At 32.9% G+C, this 17,162-nt stretch overlaps 1 protein-coding gene across 4 annotated transcripts in view; it reads left to right on the plus strand.

Annotated features, from left to right (window-relative positions):
- The window catches only part of SENP6 (SUMO specific peptidase 6), a 123,867-nt gene that overhangs the window by 2,253 nt on the left and 104,452 nt on the right, over positions 1–17,162 (plus strand). The window lies entirely within an intron of this gene.

A 17,162-nucleotide genomic window follows, 5' to 3' on the forward strand; every position in this document is an offset into this window, starting at 1 on the left:
CCCTCCCTCCCTCCCCTTGATAGGCAATGGGGATAAGTGGCTTGTCCAAGGCCACACTGGTAGGTAATTACTAAATGTCTGAATTCAGATTTGAACTCAGGTACTCCTGACTCCAGGGCCAGTTTTCTATCCACTGCACCACCTAGCTGCCCCTAGTAATTTTCGCTTACCAAAGCTATTTACTCCTTTTCTTGCAAAGCTCATGTCTCCAATGGTATTATGTTTTCCTATTCATGTTTTTACTTAACTATAGTTTTCCTGATATCTGGATAACACTTTAAATTTTGCAAAGTGCTTTCAGTGTGTATCTTGAATTGATACTCAGAGATGCATGTTATATATAAATAATTTTTCTACATATTGTATCCATGGTCTCATTAATGTGATTCTCTGGGGGAATTAAAACACTCTTAGTTGTGGCTATTCCCCCTCTCAACTTGCTTAAGGCCTTCTTCTATTTCTCTTGAATGGAATACATAGGTATACCACAAAAGCGGATTAAAATAAAAATGATGCTTAGTTAAAAAAAACTCAAAGGTCTTTTTCTCAGAAGTAGAAAACAAATTTATTTCCTTTATTTCTCCTCTTCATTTTTTCTGCTTCAGAAATCCTGTATACCAGTCCCTCAAGGTTCTACCTACTTTTGTTAATGAGAGAATATATAAAAAATTTCTTTTCAAACCTTAAATTGTTATTTGAATGTTAACTATTAATGTTATTAACGTTCCAGTCAATTTTTCAGTTACAGCAGTTTGTAGATTTCAATAGTTGGGTCCTTTGAATTCTTCCATTTAATTTTCCTATTTCATTTGAGTTTTTCCTTTCAATTCCTTTTGGCCTCTACTGATTTACATGAAGATTTCTCTATATTTTCCTCTTTCTGCATTTTTACTTGTAAATATTCTTGGGACCCTTCAGTTTGTCCTCTTTTGCCCCTTCTCTCAACTTTCCTGAATAATTGCCCTCCTCTTCTTGTCTGTTGTCCCAAATAAAGTCATTTTGAAGTAGATATACCTTGTCTTCTTTCTCACAGAAGTTGCATCTTTCTTTTAACTGTTCAGTATTATGTTTTCAAAGATTTGGAACTGGAAGGAAACTCAAAAGTTTAGTCTAACCTCTCCATTTTACCATTAAAGAATCTGAAGTCCAGAAAGATTAAGGAACTTGTCCAAGGTGATAAACATAAGGAAGGCTGGATCCTCTGACTCCAATTCCAACAGCAATTTTCACTTTACCATGCTACTTTAAGCTGGGCACAATTTAAGAAAAAAATATTTTTTTGCTTTTTTAAAATTCCAACCAACTATGAGAAATCTATCATCTTCCTAACCTCCCCCCCCCCATTAATTCCTTCAATCTTCTCACTCTGCTGTGATTTTTCCTTATATTCCTCTGAACAGATGTTACCAGCTTAGTCTTGTTTTAGCATCTTATGGAGTACTTTTGTTTCCTCTTTAATTGCTGCTTCTTCTATTATGCCTGCCTCCTTATTTTGGTGACATCAGAATTTCAGAGCCTAAATCTGAGTTCATTGTGTTTGGAGATCTTTCTAACAAAGATGACTGTAGCCCATTTAGGCTACCTACTTTGTCACATCAAGGTAAGTGGAGCTCTCTCTGGTTATATACTTGTATTCCCTCACACTTGTCACTTTACCATTTCATTTTCTCTTCCTGTCATACAATTCCTTGATGTCCTTTGCTCTAGTTCTTTGGAATCCTTCATTGATTATATATATTGCAACTTGCTCACACTTACCATGCATTTTTTTCATTGGTCTCTGTAACTCAAATTTTATGTAGGTTGCTGAAGTGCCTGGGACTCTGGAGGACCTGAATACAAATCTAACCTTGGACTTTTAGTAGCTGTGTGACCCTGAGCTAATCCCTTAACTTCATTTATATTGGTTCTTCATTTGTAAAATGAGCTGAAGAAAGGAATGGTAAACCACGCCAGTATCTTTGCCAAGAAAATTACAAATGGAGGCACAGAGTGCTGGACATGACTGAAAACAACTTAACAAAAATGTTTTGTATTGGGGCGGCTAGGTGGCACAGTGGATAGAGCACCGGCCCTGGAGTCAGGAGTACCTGGGTTCGAATTCAGTCTCAAACACTTAATAGTTGCTTAGCTGTGTGACCTTGGGCAGGCCACTTAACCCCATTTGCCTTACAAAAAAGAATCTAAAAAAATGTTTTGTATTTCACTACCACATGATAACATATGGTAATCATGTTAGTATTGAAAAGATGGACCTTTGCTTTGACTTATGGATGGGTGAAGGAACTTGACAATTTCCCAAAAGCAGTCCAGCCAGCTTTTCTCCTTTTTTAACTTGAACTCAGCTCATTGTCTTTCTTTCTTGGGGGTCCTATACACACATACATGTGCGTGCGCGCACACACACACACACACACACACACACATATTATTAGGTTCTATAGTTTGTCCATTCAGACACATGTAGAAATTTAGACCAATGGCAATCTTCATCTACTTGGTCTTTCCTTTATGGATAAATAGGTCATACTCATTGGTGTGTTATTGATCTCTTCAAGGAAATTCTTCACTGATAATATATTTTGTGAAGAGGAGTCTGACTGAGAGGGGGTTAAATGGCTTGTATCTGCTATTGACCAATTCTAGGTCTAGAAAGATTTCTAAACCACTCCCAGATTGTTCTTGATCTTGGGAGATTTACATTAATGACATCTTATCCTTAACTTTAAGCTTGAAACTATTTTTGATTCAATTTTGTCTGACTCCTTGTGCTTTTTGAAGGACAGCAATCATGCTGAGATCTTTGGACTAGGAAGTCAGGAGAGAACTAGATTTAGATCTCAGGTATGATATTTATAAATTATTGACCAGAAGTGATTCAACCTTTGCAGAGTCTTGGTTTTCTCCACTGTTGAATGGGCATGCCTCTTAGTATTATAGGGTTGTAGTAAGGATAAAATACAATATATACTACTTTGGAAATGCTATAATACTGTATAAATGTGAATCAATACTGAGGCATTCTTAAACCTTCCTGCTTCAAGTATCATCTCTGTCCAGCTCTGACTTTGCTTGTTTGCTTGACTCCTGACACCTCTAGTCATGGGATCTTTCATGTTTTCAAGTTTTAGAAGGCAATATTGCACATAAGAAAGATTAAACTTGTTCTGCTTGGGCCTGGAAGATTAAAAACAAAAGCAATGGGTGAAAGTGGCAGAAAGGCAGAACTAGGTTTGGACCAAGGAAGAATTTTTGAACATAGCTGTCCCAAAATATAATGGGATGTTTAAGGAAGTAATAGAGTTGCTCACTGACCAGAAATCTTCAAGACAGGACCAGCATTTGTTATATTTGTAAATTCATTTGTAAGAGTTAGACTAATTGTCCTTTCATATCTCTCTTCCAACTGTTTAATTCTATAATTTCACTTAAATAATTGCCCTTAATACAAACTAATACCTGGTCCTTAAATGAAAAGCACCAAACATGATTCAACTCAATCAACCTGTTTTATTTCACACCTAGATTCACTAACTCAGCCCTAAACAGATCTTTGACGAGGATTATAAGATAGCCTCATGATAATGTTTTAACTTTGTCTCCATGTCTCATTGACTATATCATTCCAGAATAAAGTGAATGTTTTTGGGACCTACTCAGGAAATCTTCAAAAAAGCTTTTTCTTCATTATTGTTGAAAGTTAGCCTTAATTTCTCTGCTAATCCGAAATGCATGTCAAATTACTTGTTTTTAGAATAACTTTGATTCTGCAAGCCTATTTTGTTGGTTCTTCTCATTTGAGTTGCTAACTATACCCTAATACATTTTCTTGCTAAGGATGGTTATTTAGAATTGAAAGGAATCTTAGAGGAGTTACCTGTTATTTTACATAACTGGAAATAGAGGATAGAACATGATTTGCCCAACACACACAGGAAATAGCTAAGTTCCCTTTATATTTGGGTTCTTTTGTTATACCATGATGCACCTATTTTTATAGAAAAACAAGAGAAAACTCTTCTGAAGAATGGAAGCTAAGTTCTGTATATTCAACTTCTCATAGATTTTGTTATCTTGCTATTTTATTTTCAGCTCCTCTTCAAATTCTTTACTATGTTTTTAAGTGCCCACTGTTTTGTTTTCATCTTCTGACCTGCTTTGATAAATTATTATAGCAGTACATAGTACTTTTTCATACTATTTCCTATTTTCTAACTCATACATCTTGTTTGAGCCTCTTGATATTTATATGGGATAGATAGAAGGGTCTATCCACTTGGTAAATATAGAAATTGAGGCACAAGTTATATGACATACTTAACTTCACATAATAAATTTGTGGTCAAGTTAGGAATAGTTCCTGAATTTACTGACTGCTAAGTTTTTTCTGTATCCTTATCCAAAAAAAATAAGACATTGACAAAAATAGAAGTATAAGATTGTCTTTAAGGGGCAAAATGAATTATAGTCAACCTTTGTTGTTAACTTCCATACAATGAGTCTTTGAATAAACTTACTGTAATGCTACTCATTTAAAGGAGGATTATTGTGACTTTTGGGAGCTCAGTACTATAATAGTTTCACAGTGAGATTTAGAATTGGATAAGGAGGAAAAAAATACATTGGATTTCATTAGAGAAATTACACAGTACTTTCTTTCACTAATCTCAAACTGATATCCCAAGTGATTGGGATAATCCTAATGATTGGAAAAAAGGTTTGCTGGTCATATGACAAGTGAGAGAATAGAGGCGGACAAAATGCAGCATTGGTATCCATGAAATATAAAAGATTCAGGGGAAGGCCTCCAGCACCTTGGATAGATCCTCTCTAAAGACTATAGGAGAACATAGTTTAAAAAAAAAGCCCAACTAAGTTGTTATCTGAAAGAATGGAACTACTGCCTACAGAGATGAAGTCACAGATTCGTTAAAAGAAGGGGTAAGCTGGCTAACAAGACTAGTGTAGAGGTGGGGAACCAAGAATTTTAAAATCTTTTAGTCACCTGTTATATGTTAATTCCACTTCTACCATATTATATTTGCACAGTGCATGTTCTCAATAAGCCCATTAACTATGTGAGGTAGCAAAGGTCTTATCCCTATTTTACAGATGAGGAAATTATTGAGAGTAGCTTGTAGAGAGGTCAAATTTGGAAGCAGACCCAGTCATCTTCTCTGGGCCTCAATTTCTTTCTTTCTTTCTTTTCGGTCATTTCCTTTTTTTTTTTTTTTTTTTTTGTAAAATGTGAACATTGGATTAAATGACCTGAGGTCCCATCTAGCTTTAATAACTTATTATAGAGAACAGGTTTAAAGGAGGTAAAAGATTTCTCAAAATTGTTATTTTGGGCTGGACTTATTTTCTTCTGTGCCATTTCTTATTTCTTTAAAGATTAAATTATTTTCTTAAAAAGTTAAATGGAAAAGAGTATTGGACTCGGAGTCAGAAACTTAGGGTGCAAATTCTACTTTCTGGCATTAGCATGTGATCTTGGTCAAGTCACTTAATTATTTTGAGCCTTCTGTAAAATGTCTATTAATGTGCCTAATATCTATTTTATTCTTCTCAAATGGGATCATGTATATAGGTCATTTTGAAAGTTTTAAATAATAAATTATAATTAATGATAAATGATAAATATTAGTTATTATGTGGTACATCAGGACCAAAGTGGCTTGGAAGTTTAGGAAAGCCTCATTAAAATATCTCTTTTTATCTATTTGTCATCCTTGTAGTTTCAATCTAAGGTGCCCTGGATTTGATCTGTCATAGGTTCTCTTTCTTTCCTTTCTGTAAGTTTCTTTTTCCCTCCATCATTATGAAATGATTATTGCTCATTAACCTTTCCCTATCATCTGTAAACTTTTACAAATAAGTTTATATTTTAAACTGATTTATGGATGGTGGCTTGTCTGCCATTTCTTAACTTGCAAGGGTATCAATAATAGCTTAGTTACTAATGTTATTTTATTAATGCTAATGCTGTTGTGATGATTGATTTTTGTCTGTTAAATTTCCTTAGGAAATGGCAGTTGCCTCCATTGGTATTTGTTCCTTTATCCAATTAGCATTTTTTAGTGTTGTAAATTATCTTTTAATAGCCCAGGTTGTAGCCATTATAGTTACACATTGTATCATTCATCTAATTCACAGTCTTAGAATTTTAGAGTTAAAAGAAACCTCAGCTACCAACCAATTTAATCTATATACAAATGAAATCCCTATCACACCTTTATTATTTAATTTTGCATTAATTTGAATCTGAGGAAAATTGAAAATGTGGAGCCAAGTATAAATGAATTTTATCAAACATTTAAAATAAAAATAATAAAATCATAGATGTACAGCTACAAATAGATGATGAAACAGACTCAGATCCAAGAATGTTCACTTGCCTAAGGTCCTATGCATAGAAAGTAGTGAGATCTGGATTTGAACTTGAGTCATCTGAACCTTTCCTTCTATAGCACTTGCCTTTTATAATGCTCCCGAACTTTCACTTTCAAGTGTAGAGAAAGGAGACTATTATTGTTGTAGTTGTGTCTGACCTTTCCTGACTCTTATTTGGTTGGGGTTTTTTTTGCAAAGATACTGACATAGTGTGACATTTCCTTCTCCAGCTCATTTTACAGATGAGGAAACTGAGCCAAAGAGGGTTAAATGACATGCTTATGTTATACAACTAGTAAGTGTCTGAGGTCAGATTTGAACCAAGAGAGGTTAGTCTTCTTGACTTCAGGTCCAGCATTGTATGCACTTGGCAACCTAACTGCCCTATCTCCTAAATTCTTCAGACAAGATGGTTCATATTCCCAAATCAGAAAATTATGAAATAGAAAATTACAGTGCAAGAAATGTATATTGTTCAAATAATACATTGGCAAAGCAGTTACAGTAACAACTAAAAAATGATTTCATTGTGAACCAGCTGGATTCATATGAACAATGCAAGGAAGGTTCAAAATTTTAAAAATCAATTAATGCCAAAACTAAAAATCATGTGATTAGTAATAGATGCAGAAGAAAAAAAATAAAACTTATGTATTTTAAATAGGAATAAAAGAATCTTTAATAGACTTTTACAATTTCTGTAAGACCAAGTACTAACTTTACTTGGGATGATGTAACACTGAAACCTTTTTTAATTAGATAAAAAGTGAAGCAAGGATATTAATTGTCAATATAATTATTTGATGCAGTACTGTAATTTACTAAGGCACAAAATAAATTGAGAAGGAAAGTTAACTGGCAAATTGGATTCAATTATTTCTGTTTCTGAAATGTGAGACATTTATATAGTACCTTAGAATATCAATAAAAAGTTAAGACAGTTACTTAAAAGGCAGTATGATGTGTGTGTATAGTGTATAAAAATACACTACACACACGTATATTGTTGGTGGAAAACTGGTTTAGAATCATAACTTGAATTCAGATATCAGTTCAGACACTGGCTCTTTGATCTTTGAAAGTCACTTTTCTTTCCTTCCCTTAAAACAAAAGGATAAATAATATATCCACAAAATATGTCTTTTAGTTCTCTATAAAGCTGATGAAAATAAAGATCCAGAAAGAGTTGGGAATCTAGTCAAGATTTTTCTAGACCATAACTGTTAGCCATCCAGCCCTTTGAATGGAATAAAATTCAAACTTGTGGGAGAATATACTTAGAGCAGCTGAAATCTCAGAGAAGACACTCCAATACTATCAACATTGTTTCCACCTGGACTATGTGCTTTTCAAATGATAGTAAAATGTAATCTCAACAAATTATACTTATATATTTGAGGATTAATTCAGTCCCAAATTTCTGATGCTATGTTTTAGTTGTACTTTACTATAGTAACTTGATATTTAGCATTTTCTTTAACCCTGGTATAAGATCTATCCCTTTCAAGCAACTTAGATGAGAGGCCACTTCCAAAATTGAAAGGCCATCTTAGACTTTCTTCTTCAACTTCATATTCCACATAGGCTTTGGCTTTTATGATACACATTTTAATAAATAAATAAATACACTCAAAAATACACTACCAGAAAAATCCTATAATGTACTACAAAACCAAATAAAATTATTTTGGGTTATTTTGGAGTTATTTGTCACTATTTACTTTTATTAACATTGGCAATTAAGTTGACTTTTATTTTCTATTTAAAACTAAAGAGAAAGTCACTTTTGGAAGAAAATATTTTTGGAGTAGATGGTTGTTAAGTTGTTTTGTAATGTACCACCCTGAGAGGATATTAAATATTCGAAGTCTGTGTGATGTTAAAGTGTACTGCAGAATTAACATTGAATTTCTGAAGCACAGAATTTTTAAAATGTTTGAGGTATCAGACTTGTTGTTCAGGAATTTTTATCATGTGAATTCCCTTCATTTTTGTTGCTTTGTTTTATGGTTCCAAATTGCTAAGTGCCTTAAAAGGGAAAGGCTTTAAGAAAAACCACTAATGTTCACAGCTTACCAAGTTAGTGTTGTTCAGTTGTGTTCAACTCTTCATGACCCACGTTGGAATTTTCTTGGCAAAGATCTAGTGTGATCTGATGTATTTCTTCTCCAGTTCATTTTATAGATAAATTTTCCTACTCCAAGCCTGGCATCCTGTCCATTGTGCCATCCAGAAGCTGCCCCTCTGTTCACATTCTCTATCAATTCATAATTCCTGGATTTCTTTGAATCCATCGTTTTCACTATTTCTTATAGCACCATTATTTCATTATGTTTCCATAACATAATTTGTTAATTCAGTGGGTGGGCACCCACTTTGTTTCTATTCCTTTACCAGGACAAAAAAAAGAGCTCCTAAAAGTATTCTTATACATATGAGTTCTTTTTTCTTTTTTAATCTTTTGTCATAAAATAGCTGGTTCAGAGTACAGTCAATCTCTAGCTTTCAATGGATACATATTCCTTTCTGGAAAACAGTGCAAAAGTCAAAAATATGAATTCAACCTATGGGATATAGGGGATTAGGGTCTCAAAACTACTCGAAATTCTAACCCTTAACTAGATTGCTGTAAATACACCTTTTTTTTTCTGTATATAATTCTTTATAGGAAACTATCCTGTCAATAAATGTGTTTTACCTATATAATAACTATGAAATAGCCCATAAAATTTAGTACACAAAATAGAATTGGTAAAATGAAAAATGTTTTTCTCATTCATAATTCCCTAGAATTCTGTGACTTTTTCTGTTGTCTAAATGAAAAGTTGATTTCAGACTATTTATAAAAGTTGAAATTTATAATACTATAAATGCTTTCTTCCTTTTTGCATTACTCATGGCAGACAATAGCTGTAGACATTTCCCTCATGTACTTTATTTGATAACATTATTTTCATTTCCATCATGTAATTTATCTGACACCTTTATTTTCTCACTAAGCTAATTTCTTGCTAATGCATCACGTTTTCAGACAATGTTAATAAACCTTTTCTTCTTGATTTCTTTTTCCTGTAAATTTTTATGATATCATTCTCTTCTCTGTCTTCATCTCTTTTTTTTTTTTGGATTCTCATCTTTCTGGTTCTAACTTGAGAGTTCTGTCTATCTGCTCTACTTCACTTGTTGATCTCATCTGTGCCCATGGATTTAATTGCCATCTGTTTGATGAAGACTCAAATTTAACTATGCCACTTCTTCTCTCCTGATTTCCAGGCTTGCATATTCTATACTGCTTTTCAGACTGGCTGTCTTGTAGATTTCTTAAATTCAACATATCCAAAGCAGAACTCATCCTTTCCCCTAAGCCATTGTCCCCATCCCAGCTGACCTATTTCCATAGAGAGCAGCACTGTCCAGTCCCTCAGTCCAAGAGTTCTCCTTGACTTCTCCCTCTTAAGACCCCTCTCTTGACACTGCTACCACTTTCATCACTCCCCACTTGGACTGTTGAACTGGTTAAGTATACCTGCCTCAAGACTCTTCCCCCTTCTAAGGCATCTTCTATTCAGTCACCACAGTGATTTTCCTAATGAGTAAATCCCACCTGTTAACTGCCATATTCAGTAAATTCCAGGTATTTCCTATCATCTCCAGGATCAAATAACAAAATGTTGTTTTACGTTAAAAGTCCATCATTAACCTACCCCCCTTATCTTTCTAGTCTTCTTATTCCTTAATCCTCAATGTACTCTTTGATCCAGGAACATACTTTTTGGGGTCTGGTTCCAGATTGCTTTTCCAAATGACTGAACCATTTCACAGTTTGTCCAATTCATTAGTGTATCGGTCTTCCTTCAGTCACTTTAGCTATTGTCATTTTCCCTTTGTTATCCCTGTCAATTTGATGGCTATGAAACATCAAAGATATCAAAGTTATTTTAATTTGCATTTCCCTATTAGTAATTTGGAGCATTTTTCTTATGGTGTTAGTTTGCCAATTTTATTTTGAGCCTTCCATGTTCATGTCCTAGTTTAATTCTGTCTTTGTATATTTTTGGTGTCAGACCTTTATGAGAGAAACTTGCTGAAAAGTTTTTTCCACAATGAACTGTTTTTTCATTTTGCCTCGAATTTTTTTTTGCTATAAATAAGTTTTTTTTTAAAATTTTATGCACAACTAAGTCCTCATTAGTGTGAATAGTGAATCCTATGGAATGGTTGCATATATTCAAGTTCTCGCTATTCTAATTATCTAAAATACAGTAAATGATTTCAGCCTAATGTTAGAGTTGAAATTTGGATAATTCACTTATTCTCACTAACCTGTACCTGCCAATAATTAAAATTGTACAGTTTATCTGCTGTTATTATCAGTTGCTTGATCATGTGTTCATTCATGTGTACAAAATGCATAGCTTTCTTTCTTGTCTTAATTTGTTTATGTAATTTCATACCTAGTCCATTGTATCTGTTTGAAACTTGCTTTGGTATATTATGAGAGAAGCCTAATTTCTGTCAGTTTTCCGAGAAGTTTTTACTGAATAGTGATATCTCATTAATTGGAAATCTGAGTTTTATCTAATGTTATGCAAATTTATTTCTGTACATTGTGTACTTGATAAACTTTTCTTTTTAGCCAATACTGGAGAATTTTGGTGACTGTTGCATTGTAGAATAGTTTGAAATCTGGTATTGATAGGTGCCTTTATTTCCCATTTTTTCCCCTCCATTATTTCACTTGAATTTTGACCTTCCTTCTATTAGATGAATTTAATTATAACTTTTTTGTAATCTATAAAGTAATAACTTGATAAAAGTTTAATTGATATGATAACACTAGATATGTAATTTGGGTAGTAGTGTAGTAATACAGAAAAACTGATAATTTTTTGAGTTTATATTTTGCAGTTGCTGAAATCATTGTTTTAATTAATGTCACATAAATTTTCAGGATTCTCTAAATTAGCAGTTCTCAAATTTTTTAGCTCCAGGACAATTTTCACTCAACTATTGAATACTGCTATTCTAAATTAAAATTGATGAAATTTTAAATTATTTCAATTTAGTTAAAAACAACAATAACTCTTAGGTTGTTCTTATAAATAACATTTTTAATGAAATCAGTATTTTCCAAAATAAATATTTAGAGAGAAGAATGGTGGTGTTGTGTATATTTTGAAGAGTGTTAGATTCACATCTGTTTCTGATTTAATTTGTGTATATTTTAGTTGAAGCATGTGAAAAAAATTTAGCCTCAGATATAAAGTCAATTATTCAGAGAAGACACTGTTAATTCGTTGATTTGTTTACTCTTTAATTTTTTTCTTCTGAAATTGTTCTACATTTCCATTTGCAAAGCAGGAAAAAAATGAATCTTCTATTATACTATCATACAATAATACCATTTCACACTGCTTATATTTTTAAGTGTATGAAATAGCCTTCACATGTTACTTTAAAAATTGTCCTGCTTCTCTATGCTTTCATCTGAACTTTTAATATGTTTAAAACTAACTGCTACCCTCTTGTTTTTAGTATCATTATATTTTTTAAAAATTTTATTGACATCTTTTTACATTGCCAAAATTCTTCCTATATCTTCCCCTACCCCCCCAGCTATCTCATATAACATACTTGTAAAGAAAAAGAAAAGAGGAAAAAAAGTCTACAAAACTGATAAACACATGGAAAAAGTCTTAAAATAAGTGCAATATTCTGCACTGATGGACTTCCCACTTCTGTAAAAGGAATGAGATTTGTATGTCTTTCCACCTTTCTTTGCAGCCATGCATGTTTTTTGTAATTTTGTAAGTTAACAATCTTTTATCAGTCTTGAAATTGGTAATAGTCACTTTTTATTGTTTAATGGTTATTTTCAACTATATTCTTGTAGTCATATATATTGTCATCTTGGGTGACTAGGTGGCACGATGGATAGAGCACTGACCCTGGTGTCCGGAGTACCTGAGTTCAAATCCGGCCTCAGACACTTAATAATTACCTAGCTGTGTGGCCTTGGGCAAGCCAGTTAACCCTATTTGCCCTGCAAAAACCTAAAATATAGATAGATAGATAGATAGATAGATAGATAGATGTCTTGTATTGCTTTACTTGTATCAAGTCAATTAAATATTTTCATCATTCTTTCCACTCATCATTCTTCCATCACAGCGATGCCATTGCTTTCATATATACCAGTTTGTTTAGGCATTGTCCAATTGATAAGACATCTTTTTTGTTTCCTTTTTTTTTTTTTGCTATTAGAGAGTACGGTTAAAAGTATTTTTAGTATATCTGAACCCTGTTAGTTAAATCTCTTGAATTACTTTTGCCACTCTCTCCTTTGCATTCCAAACTCCTTCATCCCCCTACTCAGTGACCATAATATATAATTGATTATTGTTGGTATTGGAGTTCTTAAATCTTTCTTTTTAAAGTACATATCTGTTTGTATAATTTTATTTTCCCTAGTTACTTGTAAAAGCAATTTTTGGTGTTTTTTAAAACATTTTTAAGTTCCAAATTCTTTTCTTCCCTTTCCTCTCTACTTTAGATGGCAAGAAATTTAATAGAGATTATATATTTGCAATCATGCAAAACATTACTATATTATTTATGTTGTAAAAGAAAATACAGATATCCTTCTTCCCCCTTTCCCCTCCCCCAAAAAGCAAGAAAATTTAAGAAAGTTTTAAAAAGAATGCTTAAATCTGCATTCAAAAACAAATTGTTCTTTCTGTGGATATGTATACTATTTTTCATCATAAGTCCTTCAGAATTGTCTTGAATCTTTATATTGCCCAGAATGACTAGTTGTTCATCACACAATGTTGCTGTTAATGTGTACAGTGTTCTCCTGATTCTATTCACTTCACTTTGCCACTTAACTCTACCAACAATGCAGTAGAATCTCAGTATTTCCACATCTCCTTTTCTGTAGTATTAGCCAATTGGATAGCTGTGAGATGGTACCTCAGAATTGTTTTAATTTGCATTTCTCTAATCAGTAGTGCTTTAGAGAAATTTTTCATATGAATATATAGATAGCTTTGATTACTTCATTTGAAAACTGACTGTTTATCCTCTTTTGATCTTTTATTCATTGGGAATGACTTTATTTTTTAAAATCTGTCTTAGTTCTTTATATATTTGATAAATAAGCTTTAATCAGTGATACTTGTAAAATATTTTTTCAGTTATGATTAACTGTGTATCTATCCCTGTCCTATTTCCCCCATTCTACATTTTTGGCCCCTCACTCCCCTTTCATCCTGCCCATCCTCCAAAATGTTTTGTTGTTAACTAACCCTTTCTTCCTTAATCTATTTTCCTTTCTAGCTGTCTTTTATGATCCCCTTCCCTTTCTACTTTGCTCAAAGATTCCCTCTTTGAACCAGAGTTGATTTGCTCAAATTAATTTCATTTTTTGAGTTTTCTTTAGAACATTATGTTTGTATTTCAGATTCTCCATTCAACTTTGGTCTTCTCATCAATAGTACTTGAAAGGCTCATCTCCCCCCCCCCCCGCCAATTATTCTTGGTTATAAAGCCTATCATTACCCATGGCCAAAACAAATTTCCACACTGACCATATCAAAAATATGTCTCATTTTTCCCATTGACTACATTATCTTTTTGGAGGTGGGGAGCATTCTTTTGTCAAAAATCCTCTGCAAATAGTTAATTGCTTTAAAATTTTAAATCTTTCAAAATTGCTTGTCTTTATATGTTGTTTTTCTATCAATTGGTCAATCCTTCCTCTACTTCATTCTATCTTTTTATCCCAGTTTTCTTAAAATGGCTAGTATTTATATAGAGCTTTAAAGTTTGCAAAGTGTTCTATTTCATCTTATTTGATTCTTAAAATTTTACTTTGAGATAAATACTGTTATAACTCCATTCTACATATCAGGAAATTAATATTGAATGAGATTTATAATTTGCCCAGGTTCATCTAAGATTCAAAAGGTTTTGAATCATTATTTGAACTCAGTATTCCAAAGTCCAAGTTCAGTGCTCTTTATATCATTCTGCCTTTCTGAAACCATCTTTTGTCATTTCTTGCATCATTATAGTATTCAAACTGCATTTTTGTACCAAAATTTGGTACATTCCCCATTCTCCAAATTGGTAAATATGTTCATATTTTCCAGTTCTTTGCAATTACAAAAGGATTCCTATATCTTTCTTCATAAGAGTCCTTTTTCTCATTGATCTTTGGGATAGAGGGCTGGTAATGTGTCATTGGGCTAAAGACCTATTAATTAGCACAGTGATATCATTACAAGGAATAAAAAACTCATTTCCCAAAATTTCTGTATAATCCAATACTCCACCAATAATGTTATCAAGTATCTGTTTTCCTCTAACTCCTCTCTTATTTCTCATGTTTGTTTTGTTTTTTCATGCATATAAATGAAATGGATCTGTTTTTTCAATTTTATTTCTCTAATTACTTGAAGCATTTTTTTCATATAACTTTTGCCACAGACATTATTATGGGAAGAGCAAGTAGAATGTATATTTACTCAAGATAATCAGATCAAATTTATTCTTAATCCTTTTTGGATCTTACATTAAACAGATTAGTGGAATATTATGAGTTGCAGAAATTTTGTCTCATTTGGCCTAGTAAGTTTTGTAGGAAATATAATTTTGGTAATAAATATGTGGTTAAGATTTCTATTCTAGTTCCTTATTATAGTCTGAAAATGACCCTGCACTCTTGAAGGCTATATCAGTAGAATATAAGCTCTGACAAGTACTGCCAAATTGGGAACACTTTAAGTCTGTATGGTCAGAATGTTTTTCTATTTTTGAAGAACTAGACTACTTTAGTTTAAAGCAGCTTATCAACGGGTTGACTGTCATGTGATTTTTGAGAGGGTTGGAGAAAGTCACAGAAATGTAGCCAGTTAATATTAAAGTAGACTTTCACTAAACACTAAGCTAATAGAGGGAATACTCTCACAATTAAACTGTTGGTCAAATTTATGTGATAAAGAGAAACTCTTCTTAAAAGAGTAGTCTTTAAGAACTTCTTTCTTAACTTGCCATTTGACAAAAACTGCTGGGAAAACTGGAAAACAGCAGGATAGAAATTAAGCTTAGGGACGGCTAGGTGGCCTGGAGTCAGGAGTACCTGGGTTCAAATCCGGTCTCAGATACTTAATAATTACCTAGCTGTGTGGCCTTGGGCAAGCCACTTAACCACATTTGCCTTGCAGAATCCTAAAAACAAACCCAAAGAAAAAAGAAATTAAGCTTAGACCAACATCTTAAACTGAATGCCAAGATAGGGTCAAAATAGATTTATAATAATAATTTATATAATAAGCGAATTAGAAGAACAAAGAGTAATTTGCCTGCAAGATCTATGGAGAAGGGAATAATTTATGACTAAACAAAAAGAAAGAAAGCATTGCACTAACAAAACCTTTGCAACTAAGAAGGAAAGCAGAAAATTTGGGAAACAATTTTTATAGCAAATGTCTAAGATAAAGACTTAATTTCTTAAATATATCTGTATACATTTAACTGTTTTTTAATATAAGTCATTTTCTAACTGATAAATGGTCAAAAGATATGAATTGACAATTTTTAGATGAAGATATAAATCTATCTATAGTCTTATGAAAATGCTCAAAATCACAACCTATCAGATTGGATAACATGACTAAAAAGAAAAATGATACATGTAGGAGATGTCAGAAAATTGGGACACCAATGCATTGTTGATGGAATTGTAAACTAATTCAACCATTCTGCAGAGCAAATCTGGAACTATGCCAAAACCTAGTAATACCACTACTAGGTCTATATCCCAAAGAGGTTTTTTTAAAACAGGGAAATGACCCATGGGTATGAAAAACATTTATCGAGTCTCTTTTTTGTGAGCCCCAGAAATTGGTGAACAAGTTGTGGTATATAAATGCAATGGAGTACCATTGTGATTTGAGAAATAATGAGCAGCCTGATTTCAGAAAAACCAGGACAGACTTACACAAGCTAATGCCAAGTGAAATGAACAGAAGAAACAGGAGAACATTGTACATGGTAACATCAACAGTGGGTGATGATTGAGTATGATTGATTTAGCTCTCCCCAGCAATATATTGATCCAAGACAATTCCAAAAGACTCATGATGGAAAATGCTGTCCACATCCAAAGAATTGAGGGGTCTCAATGCACATTGAAGCATGCTATTTTCTTTTTTTCCTTTTTTGAAAGATTTTATTTTATTTTGTTTTTACAATTTCCCCCCCATTCTTGCTTCCCTCCCCCCCCACCCCTCACAGAAGGCGTTCTGTTCGTCTTTTCATTGGTTCCATGTTATATACATTGATATCAGTTGAATGTGATGACCAAGAAATCATCCTTAAGGAAGAAATATAAAGTATGAGATTGTAAAATTACATAATAAGATAATGGGTATTTTTCCCCCCTGTAGTCTTTGGTCTTTGTTCAAAGTCCATAATTCATTCTCTGGATACGGATGGTATTCTCCATTGCAGATAGCCCAAAATTGTCCCAGGTTGTTACACTGATGGAATGAGCAAGTCCATCAAGGTTGATTATCACCCCCATGTTGCTGTTAGGGTGTACGGTGTTTTTCTGGTTCTGTTCATCTCTCTCAGCATCAGTTCAGAAGCATGCTATTTTCAATTTTTTTTGTATTTTTTTCCCTTTTGTTCCCTTTCTTTTTTCAAAACATGACTAATAAGTAAATGTTTCATTATTGCACATATATCAAATTGTTTGCTCTTTG

The sequence above is a fragment of the Macrotis lagotis genome, chromosome 5 (genome assembly GCF_037893015.1).
Source record: "Macrotis lagotis isolate mMagLag1 chromosome 5, bilby.v1.9.chrom.fasta, whole genome shotgun sequence".
In the NCBI taxonomy this organism is placed as follows: Eukaryota; Metazoa; Chordata; class Mammalia; order Peramelemorphia; family Peramelidae; genus Macrotis; species Macrotis lagotis.